The 12,161-nt window shown below is 59.7% G+C and overlaps 1 protein-coding gene across 1 annotated transcript in view; it reads left to right on the forward strand.

The window, feature by feature from the left end:
- The first annotated feature begins 1,160 nt into the window (after nucleotides 1–1,160).
- DAGLA (diacylglycerol lipase alpha) overlaps nucleotides 1,161–12,161 on the forward strand; it is a 61,559-nt gene continuing 50,558 nt past the window's right edge. The window contains exon 1 of the mRNA XM_042905418.1: nucleotides 1,161–1,230. The gene's annotated coding sequence lies outside the window, so the exon portion shown is untranslated. The remainder of the gene's footprint in view (nucleotides 1,231–12,161) is intronic.

Below are 12,161 nucleotides of genomic sequence, written 5' to 3' on the forward strand. Positions count from 1 at the left end.
TAATTTTCAGGCGGATGCTCCAGCCCAGACTCCCTTACACCCAGCTTCTTATGCTCCACTGTGGCTCCCATTTGCCCTGAGCCGCTGCCCGTTACCCTGTTTTCTTGGGATAACAACAGGGCCCAGGAAACGTTTTAGAGGCAATTCCTCTGCGAAAACACACTACTCCCCTCTTTGCCTGTGATGAATTTCTTCCGGAACTTTGAGACCCAGCTGGGTCATCCAGTCCTCCAGACCCAACTCCCTGCCCCAGGGCTTGCTCACACGTGCCCCTTGTAAGAGCCCTCTCCGCTTAGTTGCTTAGTTCCCGCACAAGCACCCTGTATGGTGGCTGTCCATTCCTCTGTCGGCTGAGCTCCTTGAGGGCAGGGCCTGGCTTGTGGTTCTCTCTGTGCCCACCCACTGTCCCCACCCCCACCTAAGCACAATGCATGGGGACAGTAACGTGCTCCCAGCTTAAGAGCAGCTCTCAGCTAAGGTGTGTTAAGTGATTTACAGCTTCAATGAATGGGCGTGTGCGTGTGCGTGTATGTGGTGTGTGAAACTGAATAGGAGGGGCGATTTTCTTCATTTACCAGGAATTCACAATTGCCCCAGGGCCCCTTTGGATGCCAGGCACGATGCTGGGCACCGTGGGGATGGGCAATGGGGGCGGGATACAAATGATGAAGTGTTTCCGACCCCTCAAGGACCATTCAGTCACCCCCCCCCCCCCCAGGAGGTGGAACCCATCTCTCTCTTTCCTCCCCCCAAATGAACCAGTTCTCCAGTGATCCTACTTGCTTTTTTGCCTCTCCCACGCTAAACCCGGTCACGCGGGACCTGAAGGAGGTGGACCCGGGCGTTTTTCCCTTCCCCGCGTGCAACGCCGCGGGTCCTGCCCCTCCCGGCCGCCTACGGAGCCCCCGCCGCGGCCCGAGCGGGGCGCCCACCGCCCCCACGCACCCGGCCCCGCGCCTGCGAAAGGCTCCGACTCGCTCCGGCCTCGGCGCCGCTCCCCTCCCTGGCACCAGGGGGCGCTGCCGCCCCACGGCCGTCGCCATGGTCACCGCTGGCGGCGGAGTGGGGTTTACGTAAAGGACGCAGCGTCCCCCGGGGGGCGGAGGCGGCCTTCGCGCCGGCGCCGGCGCCCTGCGGAAGCGGCGTTAGTGAATCGGGGCCTTGGGGAGCCCAGGATGGAGGTGGCGGTCGCGGCAGCGGCGGCGGGCCGAGCCCTGCGGAGGGCGGGAGGTAAGGGGGAGCCGCGGGCGCGGCGGGCCGGGGCCCCGGCGCGCGGGCGCGGTGCGAGCGGCGCGACGGGCTGGGGCAGTGTCCGGGGCGCGCGGTGGCCAGCCCGACGGGTCCGCCGGCAGAGGTGCGGCTGCCGCGGGCGCCCGTGGCAGGTGTGAGATCCATGCGGCCCCCGGCAGCGGTGTGGGATGGTGACACCCGTGGCACGGGCGTGGGCAGCGTGGGTCTGGCACAGGCAGCGTGGTCTCCCTGGCACGGGTGTCAGAAGACTCACCCCCACCCTGGTGTGGTGGTGGCCGCCCAGGTGTGAGGCGGGTGCAGCCCCCTGTGCAGGTAGGTGATGGGCACAGCACCAGGACTTGGTTCCGGAGTGCCAGTGGCCAGTTCCTTGGCGCGTGGTGGTGCTCCTGGCATGGGTGTGAGGAAGTGCTGCCATTGCTAGGGTGTTGGATGGTTCTGGCCTGACACGGTCTGGAGTGATGGCACCTGGACTTGAAGAACTGGCGCCCTCAGCATGGCAGGAGTTCCTGGAGCGACTGTGAGAAATGGCCTTGGCACAGTGTGGTGCCGGGGTGGGGTGGGGGGGCTGCTTGGCCCCGTGAGGGGAGACTCCATGGCCCCCGGACCCTGATGGCTCATTGCTCTGGTAGTGATGAGGAGCGTTGCCTCTGTCACTGGGGCCCACTTTTAGTGCCTGTTGGGTACACTGAGCTGAAGAAGGAGGAAGGCTGGGAGAAGGTTGGTGTCCTTTATAACGGACATGAAAGAGAGATGCCAGGAGATGTTTCGACCACGAGGAACCCAGTGGTGACCCAGATGGAAACCTGACCAGGTACCAGCATTGTCCTGGGCTCGTGTACTCACCCAGCTTTGGGGAAGGAGGAAGCGGTGGGGGCGGGGGCGGGCGGGGGGGTGGGGGGGGAGATGGTTCTCAGCAGTGATCACTGTCTTTGAACGTGTGTCACGAGAAACGTACAGGGCTGAGAGGTGACCCGCGTCGGAGCCCCGGGAGAGGCGGGCGCACCATCTATCTGTGTTCTCCAGGCCCTGTCTTCTCTGTGGGTTGATGGTTCACTTCGGGGTATCTGGGACAGTTGCCTCTCCTCTTTGATGCTTGGAAGGCTTTGGGTCCAGAGGACCGTTTGGAAAGGTGCTTTGAAAGATGACTCTGCAGCTACTGGGAGTGTGCTAGGGTTGCGCCTGCCTGCACCAGTCTTTTGGGAAGTTTTGAAGGAGGGTCTCACTCAGCATCACATGCTCTCCTACGTCTCAGAGGGGCCAATTTACAGAGCTCCGGGGAAGTTTGAGGATGGGGTGGGTGCTGGGTGGGAGGTGCCGCTGAGATGCCTTGAAGCCGGCGTGTCGTCCCGTGTATTTGGAGCCAGAGAACTTAAACTCCAGTCTTAAGCTGTGTGACCTTGGGCAGGTGACTTTCCCTCTCAGATCCCTGGGGCCAAGCGGTCGTGGAGGAGGAAGGGAGATGGTGCGCCGGGAAGCCCTTTGTAAACAGTGAAAGGCTGTACGAAGGTCAGGGATTCTCGCCAGGTAAAGAGACCCAGGATGGAGGCAATAGAAATGGAGGCCTGGAATGTGACTGGGGAGGAAGGCAGCTGGAAAGTCGAGAGAGAGCCTGTCACAGGGAATTAGAGGCCCCGAGTGTAAAGGCTCCTGGTGGGGGAAAAGTGGGATCTGTTGACAGTGTGAGTCAGCTGCTGAGCTGGAACCAGGCCCCAGGTCTCCCGAGGACGGTCCCGAGCGTGGCCGCAGCAACCGTGGGGTCCTGCAGGAGTGGCGGGAGCGGGAGGAAGCCCTTCTCTTGCTCTCCAGACACGCCTCATGGTCGCACGGGGCCGGGAGGTGTCTGTGGCTGACAGATCTGGGCTACCTGTGTGGGAGGGAGACTTGGAAGTGTTGTGTTTTCTCTTGAGAATTTCCTTTGGCTCCGGGTGCTGAGGGTGGGGGTGGGGAGCAGTCGCATCAGCGTTTTGGGGGCTGTGGCCTGAGGAAAGCAAAGTGGGTCAGAGCCACCAGAGTGGACGCAGGGCTGGGTGGTCCTGCCAGGGAGGTTGGGGCGGCGTGACGGGAGGGCCGGGGGCCGGGGGGGGGGGGTGGGGAACGCCACTGGACACGCCGGGCAAGGAGAAGGGGCGAGGGCCTCCTCGGAGGGGTCTTCCGGGGGTGGATGCGCGTGGCACGAGTTCCCCGGGACGTCTCACCTGACACGGCCCCACTTCTGTCTGTGAAGGGCCTTCCCACGCTGGGACGATGAGGGCGGCGGCAGATCGCTTAGCTTTCTGCCTCGAGGGGCCTAGTTCCCGACCACAGGCTGGATTACAGACCCTGGGAGCCCAGGCCCATTTCTCAAGCGTTGCACGTTGAGTGTCTGTTTTAGCCAGCAACCCATTGGACTAGCTTGCTCCCCGAGGGAGAAAGTTTTTGCTCCACGTCCGGGCCGCAGGGTCAAGCCTCGTGGGTGGAGGAGGGACGTGGCTCTTCGAGACCCAGCGTGGTGGTGAGCTGACTTTTCCCTGCCCTGGGACTCATTCTGCCCCAGCGGCTGCTGCCTGGACACTGTTAGAGCTTCCCTGGCCATGGGCTCCAGGTGGGTGGGAGGGGTCCGAGGCCTATCCCGCATGCTCCCCGCGGTGCCCTTCTCTGCCTCCCCGGGAGTTGCCCTCTCTGCAAGAGGAAGCCTGGAGCCTCCCTGTTGTGAATATTCAGCATTCAAGTCCCCTCAGCTCACCCTCCACACCTCCGGCCTGTTTGTTCTGATTTATGGCTCAGCCTTCTGGTCTTGGGCTTCAGGAGCCCTTTGCAGCCACCCCTTGCCATCTGCTCGGGATGCTGGGACTCTGCACAGCAGAGCTGGGTGGCAGGCGGGGCAGATCGGAGACGCCGAGAGGAAGAGTTGGCCTCTGTTCCCCAAAAGCAGAGCTGAGCTTTCTTCCAGAGTCTTCAGGGTTTTGAGGCAGTAGGGAGCCCAGCCGGGTCACCACCCCTTGTCTTTGGGCACAGATGCTGCTTTTGAGCAGATTCCAGCCGGGGCAGGGGGCTAGTCACATAGGAATGGACATCAAGGGCGAGCAGCCCTCTGGAGCCGAGATCTTTTCAACTCTGGTCCTCAGTCCTGTTCCCATTGCTTTTGTCCGTGTTTCTCCAAAAGTTGCTTAAGTCAGCTCCTGGCAACCTTCCTTCCTCAGCTGCCTCATAAATCATGGTGCCCGGCTGCTCTGCTTCAGGGGTGCCAGGGAATCGGGCATCTCTGGACAGAGGATTCTGGACCAGAGCTCAGAGTGCCAGGCCAGCCAGCCACGGCTGGAGGCGCAGCCTGGCGCTGGAAGCCACTCGTCCCCCAGTCCCTCTGCCAGGGACCAGAGGGGGACCTCTGGGTTTAATCACCTGTTGGCCCAGCCCTCCACCTGAGTTCAGCTTCTCACTGGAATAGCTTTACATTACACGCTAGCAGACCAGGCAAGTAGCGCTGGGGGAAAACATCAATGAGCGTGTGGTCAGAGGAAGATAAATCTCGTAGAACCACGGAGCCCAGGACATTGCAGGATGTGGTTACCTCCCCAGCGGGCAGGGCTGACAACTGTTTATCTTGATTTTCTTTTTTTCCTTTCTGATGCCGACTTTGGCGGGGCTGGATGTCTCTGGGGCGGACAGGGGGAGCGTGCGTGTAAGTGAGGAAGACCCGGGCGACTGTCCTACCCCCGGGGACCTTGGAGATGAGGCGGAGGGGAGCGCGCGCGCCGTGGCCACAGGTGAGGAGGGTGCTTGGCAGGAAGGCCCAAGCCCTCCCTGGGCTGGCTGGCGGCTGGCGGGTTGGGACGAGCAGGGGTGGGGCTGTTCCCCAGGCAGGGCCGCCCGGGGATTGCACGTGTGTGTAGCCGCGTGTGCCCGTAGCTTTCTGTGGGAAGTGAGGGCTGAGGGGGTGTGGAGCGCCTGGCGGTGTGGGAACTCGTGGGCTCCTGTGTCTGGCTGGCCTGGTGTCAGTGGGTGTGAGGAGCAGGGGGCGTTGTTGGGCTCCAGGGAGCAGGAGAGAACAGTGGGAGCAGGGGGGAGTCCGCCTTCCAGCTGGGGGGCGGGTAACGTCTCCTGTTGTGATTCCTGCGGAAGGAGCCTTCCTGCTTTCTCGGTATTCCTTAGAAGGAAGCCCAGGCTGGAGGCGTGGCTCCCCAGCTCCCATATGTGCTCGCGCAGGCCTGCGTCCCTGCTTCTCCTCAAGCCCCCTGAAGTCAGCTGGGGATAGTCCAGTCGGATGACAGAAGACGGCATGATAGCCACGGGCATAAAGACTTGGGGCTCTGGGGTCCAACAGACCCGGCTTTGAATCCTCGTACCTCTCTATACCTCAGTTTCCTCATCTGTAAGATAGGGACAGTAAAACCTCCCACCAGTAAGGTTTCCACGGCCTAATAATGTCTGGCGAGTAGAAAGATCATGATGAAAGCAAGAACACAGAGACAGACAGACACACACACACACACACACACACACGTTTTTTGCTCTTGTAATCAGAATCTTTTCCATAGAAAAGCAGTTACATCGTGATCTGCATATATTAGCATCAAGGAAGCTGTAATAGGTCATGTCCCTTTTCTTGATGAGGAAGTCAGCTCCACCACACCCTTGGCATGGGTGGAATCTTGCTAATCTGTCAACAGAAACATGGGAATAATGCGTTGACCCCTGGGGACGGTTTCCACTTGGATGCGGCAGTGGTCCTTTCCTGAGCGCTTACAGCGGTTTGGGCGCAGTGAGGCCATACCAGACCCTGTAAGATTCAGGTTCTGCCCTCCGGGCGTTCGAAATCTATGGAGAAGGCTCGCGACGGGCATGAAGGTCTGTGCTGCACTTCCAAGAGGGGGCCCGCCGGAGGTCAAAGGAGATTGAGGAACTTGGACCAGGGAGGTCGGCGGAGACTCGGGTGGCGATGGCCTTTAACCGGGTCCATCCAGGTGATGGTAGAGGAAGCGGCAGCAGTGGAGGGTGTGGCTGGGAAAATGAGCCGCTGGCTCGTTTTGTGGTCTGGCTTGAGTGGAGGGCGCACGACATGGAAGCAGTGAAAGCTGGGGTTGACACGGTGACTTGGACCTGGGTCCCCGGGAACATGACGGCAGGGCTGCAGGTTGGGTCTGTGGAAAACATGGGCAGCCACTGAAGTGTTCTGAGCAAGGGGGTGGCCGGCTGGTGGTTGGTAAGAGGTGGGCACGGGGGAGGGCCTGGGGGCCAGGCCCGGGATCAGAGCTGGGCTGGGTGATTTTAGGGAGACGGCAAGGCGTGTGAAGGGTTCGGGGCCCGGATTCTGTCTCAGCCTGAGATGCGTTTCCCACCCTTGACTTTCAGCTGCCTCGATTCCTAGAGGCTCCAGGCCACTCCAGGCCAGGAGTCTGAGGGGTGGCCTTCAGGGACCCCCGGGAGGCTGGTTGTTCCGCCCGCAAGGCTGTTCTCATCCCCGAGGACCCATCGAAGGGGTTCCGGTGTTCCTAGCATTTATTTCCAGGCGTTGGATCATTTTCTCACCAAATTACCCCTTGAAATTTCGCCTGCCTGAGTTCAGCCCAGGAGGTTACTATTCTGGGAAGTTTCATCAAAACCCTTTCAGCGTTTGCGAATTCTCTAAGCTGGGGGGCAGGTGGGAGGAAGACAGGGCTCGTCTGCACCGGTGTTCTTGGGGGCCGCTTGGGAGAGCTGGTCCCAGCACCTGAAGATGCTCCTGGTGGCAGAGCGCTCCGGGCAGGGGGCTGGGGAACGGTGGGCCGAGGCTGTCGTAAGGGGAGGCAGGACACCGCTTCTAATTCATCCCGAAAAGGCCCCTTGTCGTTGCCTCTCCTGGAGCCATTTAATTAATTTATGATTGATGTTCCTGGACTTACTTGAGGTTAATTTATTATTGATGTGCCTTCATTATATACAATTCACCCTGTACCTTTGAGCACATGGCTCCCCTGCTGGGCAGGCCACACGATGGGGTGAGCACTGCGGGGCTGCTTTTCTGGGCCTCACCCCCCTCACCCCTGGGGACAGAGCCCTGCACCTGGCTCTTGTCAGACTCTTTCAGGTTTGGGGGTCCAAGAAGACGCCGGGGCTTCTGTCTCCAGGGGGCTTTGCTCGGCCACGTTGTAACAGTAATAATAATCATTTCCATTTTGTGAATGTGGGGGAACTAACCCGGCACAGTGTGTAGAGGGTCTCATTTACTCCTTGCTTCGGGCAGCCCCCTCCACTCCTTCGTCTCCCCAACCCCTGTCTTACAGGCATCTTCGGGAGGTCGAGTTACCTCCTTGAGGACACAAGGCAAGTAGATGGGGAGCCAGGTGTGAGCCCAGGACCCCGGCCTCCCCTTCAGGCCGTTCCCCTGTGAAGCCTTTCTTCTGCTCCCCTGAACTCCAGGGCCGTCCTGGCTAACATCGGGGCATGTAGCACCGCCACCCGGGAGAGTGTGTCTTGTTACGTGTTGATGGCTTGTCCCCCTCCCTAATCCATATCCTCACTGAAGGCTAACGAGCAAAATGGCACTTACTGAGATAAGCGCCAGGTGCCATGCTAAGCACTTTTCATACATTAGCTCGTTGAATCCTTATAACCATCCCAAGAGGCAGGTGATAACAACCCATTCTACAGATGAGGTTTAGAAGTGCTCTGGTTGGGGCGTCTAGGTGGCTCCGTTGGTTGAGCGTCCGACTCTTGATTTCGGCTCAGGCTGTGATCTCACGGTTTCATGAGTTCGAGCCCCACGTCGGGTGCTGTGCTGACAGCACGGAGCCTTCTTGGGATTCTCTCTCCTCTCTCTGCCCTTCACCCCACTCTCACGCGTGCTGGCGCTCTCTCTCTCTCTCTCTCTCTCTCTCTCAGAATAAACCAACAAAACAAGAAATGTGTTCTGGGCACTCAGCTAATAGATGGCAGAGCCAGGATTTGGACCCTAGCAGCCTTGAGATTCCTGCTGTAATCTCTCCCTGTAATCCCCTCTCACTCCATCTCTCCATCTCCTTGGGCCGGTTTGTTTATTGCATGTCTGTATGTTTATCCAATGGCCACCTCCCCTTTCTCCTATTTGGCCGAGTGCTGGCCTACATCGGCCCCCCCTCCTTTGCTGTGGGGACCAGGAGTGCCCACTCGCATGGGGTGGGTGATTTTAGGGAGACGGCAAGGCGTGAGAAGGGCTCGGGGCCCGGATTCTGCTCTTGGCTCAGCTGGGCAGCTTCACATGAGTCACTCAGCCCCTCTGAGCCTCAGTTGCCCTGTTTGTATATCAGCAACCGTGGTATTTATTCTCTCTCCTTCACTGGCTGCGCCCACGCTCAGAGGCGATGCGGGATAGGACAGACACTGTACTAATCAAGGGTTAGATTGCTTGTGTATGGGATCCAAGAGTTGGCATGAAGGCCAGGAATGCTTAAGGCTGGACGCAGAAGCCCAGGCCAGGGGATCTGTGCCCACCTTCTGAGCCTCCCTGGATGGGCTGATGAACTCCGTGGCTTGCTAGCTGGCAAGAACTTGCTCAAGGACCCTGTGTGGCCAAGAGCTGGGCAGGAGGTCCCTAGAGTGGGTGCCAGGCTCTAGTCCGGTGTCCCCGTTGGCTGAGTAGTCCTGGTTCCTTCGAGGTGGTCCCTCACGCACTGGGTCCTCGGGTTGGATGGAAATGCAGGAGGCCTTCCTGGTGGTCCTGGGCCCCACAACCCCTCTCATCTGGGCAGCCTTGACTAGGTCAGTTCAGGCTAGGTTCAGCGAGGAAGGAGATAGTTTGCCCGGCAGCCGCTTGGACCTCCCCTCACCCCTCAAAATAATGCGGAAAGCCCAGTGAAGAGGTGAGCCCTGCGTCTGTTCCGGAAAACAGTGAGACTGTCAGCCTCTCCGTGGCAGGGTTCCCAGGGCGTTGGCTAGGAGTCCTCTGGTTTCTCATCAGCTTTACTCCGAGCACGTTTCAGCGCCGGGCCGGGCCTGGGGAACACGATCTGGGCTGCCAGGGCCCCCCTGGGCCAGAAGAAGAGGGCAGAGATCTCAGTGGGTAGGGGTGGGGCACGCCTGGCACGGCTGTTGGAAGTCTGCGGCCAGGCTGCTGTTAGATGACGTTTCACTTCCCAAGTTTCCGCCTCCTGCAGCCGGGATTACATCAGGCTCCCCCCGGCACGCCCTTCAGCCAGCTCCCACCTCGAGCAGGCTCCTACACTGCCCTGGGACAGCTGTCCCCGCAGTTCAGGGCAGGCCAGGCCGCAGAATCTGCAGGCAGCCCCAGGCCCATCGGCAGCTGAGGGGACTGCCCTGGTTCAGCTGCAGGCGCCAGTCACCCCGCGTGTGCTGCCTCCAGTCGGCACCTGCCCGCCTCACCTCCCGGGACCGCTGGTCTCCAAGACCATGGCACCCATCAGTTCCTTGGCTTATGCACTTTTCATTCTCCGTTTCTTTCTTTAAAATTAGCATAGCATGGGGGTGGGGCACCTGGGCAGCTCCCGGTCGGTGGGTTAAGCATCTGACTTCCGCTCAGGTCGTGATCTCACAGCTTGCGAATTCGAGCCCCGCGTCAGGCTCTGTGCTGACTGCTCAGAGCCCGGAGCCTGCTTCGGATTCTGTGTCTCCCTCTCTCAGCCCCTCCCTTGCCCTTGCGCTCGCTCTCTCGCTCTCTCTCTCTCTCAAAAATAAACATTAAAAAAAATTAAAAACTAAAAATAATAAAATTAGCACAGCATAGGCCTGCCAGCATGGACCTTAGCATAAAGATGGAGCTTTATTTGAGTCTGCTACTACTTGGGCAGGTCACTTAACCGCTGATCCTCAGTTTCTTCATCTCGAAAATGGGGCTCTCATGGAGTGTGGCCGCCGTCAGGACCCAATGAGATACCACCTTGGAAGTTCTGCCCAGTGCCAAGAACAGCGTAGGTATTCAAGAAATGTTACATGCTGTGATCAATCATGAGGATTTCAACTCTTCTCTGTCAGCCCAGGTGGGCGCTAAGCTGACCGGACGCCCTCCCTTTCCTGAGGCTGTGTCTCCCCTGCAGCCAGGCAACCCTGGGCCCTCTCCTGTGATGCAGGCCAGCCCCTCGGGCTTCCTTCAGTCCCCTCCCACTTCTGGGCCACTTCTCAGGGCTGGCAGTGTCCCACTTTCCCTCTGGCATCTTAACCATTCTCAGGCTGGTCCCCACCCCCCAGCCCGCGTTCCTTTTGGTTTCTCTCCTGTGTTGCTTTCTTTCCCCTTGGCACCTCTTCCCTCCGTCTGCTTTTTGTACACCTCCTCCTCCCCTAAGGCTTTTGGGGGAAGCCGGCGTCTTTCCTCGGAGACCCTCTGACCCTCCTGTGCAAAGAGGTGGCCTCTCAGCCCCTCCAGTTCTTCTCAGCTGGGGGTCAGACGGTGCACCCTGAGGGTGGGGGTGGGGGGTCACGATTTGGCCCCTCCCAAGAACATTGGCAACCTTGACAAATCCAGAGTCCTGTCACGTCCCCCTCCGGTCTCGGGAGCCTGCCACATGGGCAGCCACTCCGGTGACTGCAGAAGCAGGCCACTGCTGCCGAGGGGAACGGGCTGGCCGCCATGGGGAACCCACCCTGGGGGGTCCCCAGAGCCCCAGCAGAGGCTTCAGGTTCCAGTGGCCGCAAATCCTGAAGGAGAAGGAAAAGGCCAGAGTCAACCCCAGTTTCCTGGAGCCTGAAAAACAGCCGCACCTGAAGTCTCTTTCCTTCTGGGAAGTCACGGAATTTGTCTCAGGAGGTTGCTTCAGTTTCATACCTCGGCAAAGAACTCCATCTTTCTCCACCTCCTTCCCCGGGACGGGGGCCAGGCTGTGGAGAAGAGCTGTGCCCCCTCTGTCCACCCGGTTCTTTCAGGGACATTTGTTTATCAAGCACGTACGGCGTGCTCAGCTTGGGCCTGGAGCTGAGAATCGTAAGAGTTTTCACCTGGTCCTCTGGGAGTTCCCAGGTCAGGGACTCAGCTGTAACACAGGTCTTACAGGTGTAACAACGGCAACATGAGCAAAGCTTTCCCAGCAAGGCCAGTCGTCTATGCTTTCTTTGCAGTAATTCATTTAACGCAAAGATTGGGGACAGCGGCCACTCGCCCGGCACTAGGCTCTGCGCTCAGGGCAGTACCCACCCGCCCTGAGGAGGGAAGCACCCACAGTTTACAGCAGAGGGACAGGTCAAAGACCTCGGCCTCCTCGCGGAATTGAAGGGGTTCCGCTGACGGCCTCAAGTTTGCAGCCGGAAGACCGCAGGCCCTTTTCCGTCTGGCCCCTGCTCTCGGCGCGTTCCTTCTCGCCCTCCCACCTTGCGTCGGGTTTGGGGCCCCTCTGAGCCACGGGAAGAGCAGGTTCCCACAAAAGGAAGGCTCCCCTTTGGCCACCCCGTTGCCGAGAGAGCAGCCTCCCCCACTGCCGGGAAGCCCTGCCAGTCCCCGGGGGCAGGTCACCGCATCCGACCCCGCGCCTCGCCGGCCTTGGCAGGCGGCTCTCAGGCGCACCGAGGATCGTTCCTCTCGCCCCACTTGCCCCTGCCAGTAATGTTGGGCTCTTGCAGGTGGTTCTCCGTGCTGCCTACCTGCGCCACCATACGGTTTGATAAACGGGCTGATGGACGGCCCCTGGTCCCTGGAGCCGCCTTCTCCACTTCTCGGCCCCTTTAGAGAGCCTGCCCCCGCCCTTCCCCAGGTGAACCCCATTCAGCAAGCTTCCGGCAGCGGTAACTAAGCCGGGCACCTAGCCCACCACCTGCTCAGTACTTTATAAAAGTTTAACCTTAATGGTGTAACGAACTCCCATCATAAAGCAGCTGGAGCAGTGCATCCTGGGATGTATAAATTATAGGAGCCCTCTGAAGTTGTAATTGGAAATGGCAGCAACTAGAAGGTTGAAAGAGGCCGGCCTCGTTGGGCTGAGCACAGCTGCTCTCTCCTTCCTTTCAAAAGGCACACAGGACTGAGTCTGGCTGTG

Source organism: Panthera leo, chromosome D1, assembly GCF_018350215.1.
Source record: "Panthera leo isolate Ple1 chromosome D1, P.leo_Ple1_pat1.1, whole genome shotgun sequence".
Lineage (NCBI taxonomy): Eukaryota > Metazoa > Chordata > Mammalia > Carnivora > Felidae > Panthera > Panthera leo.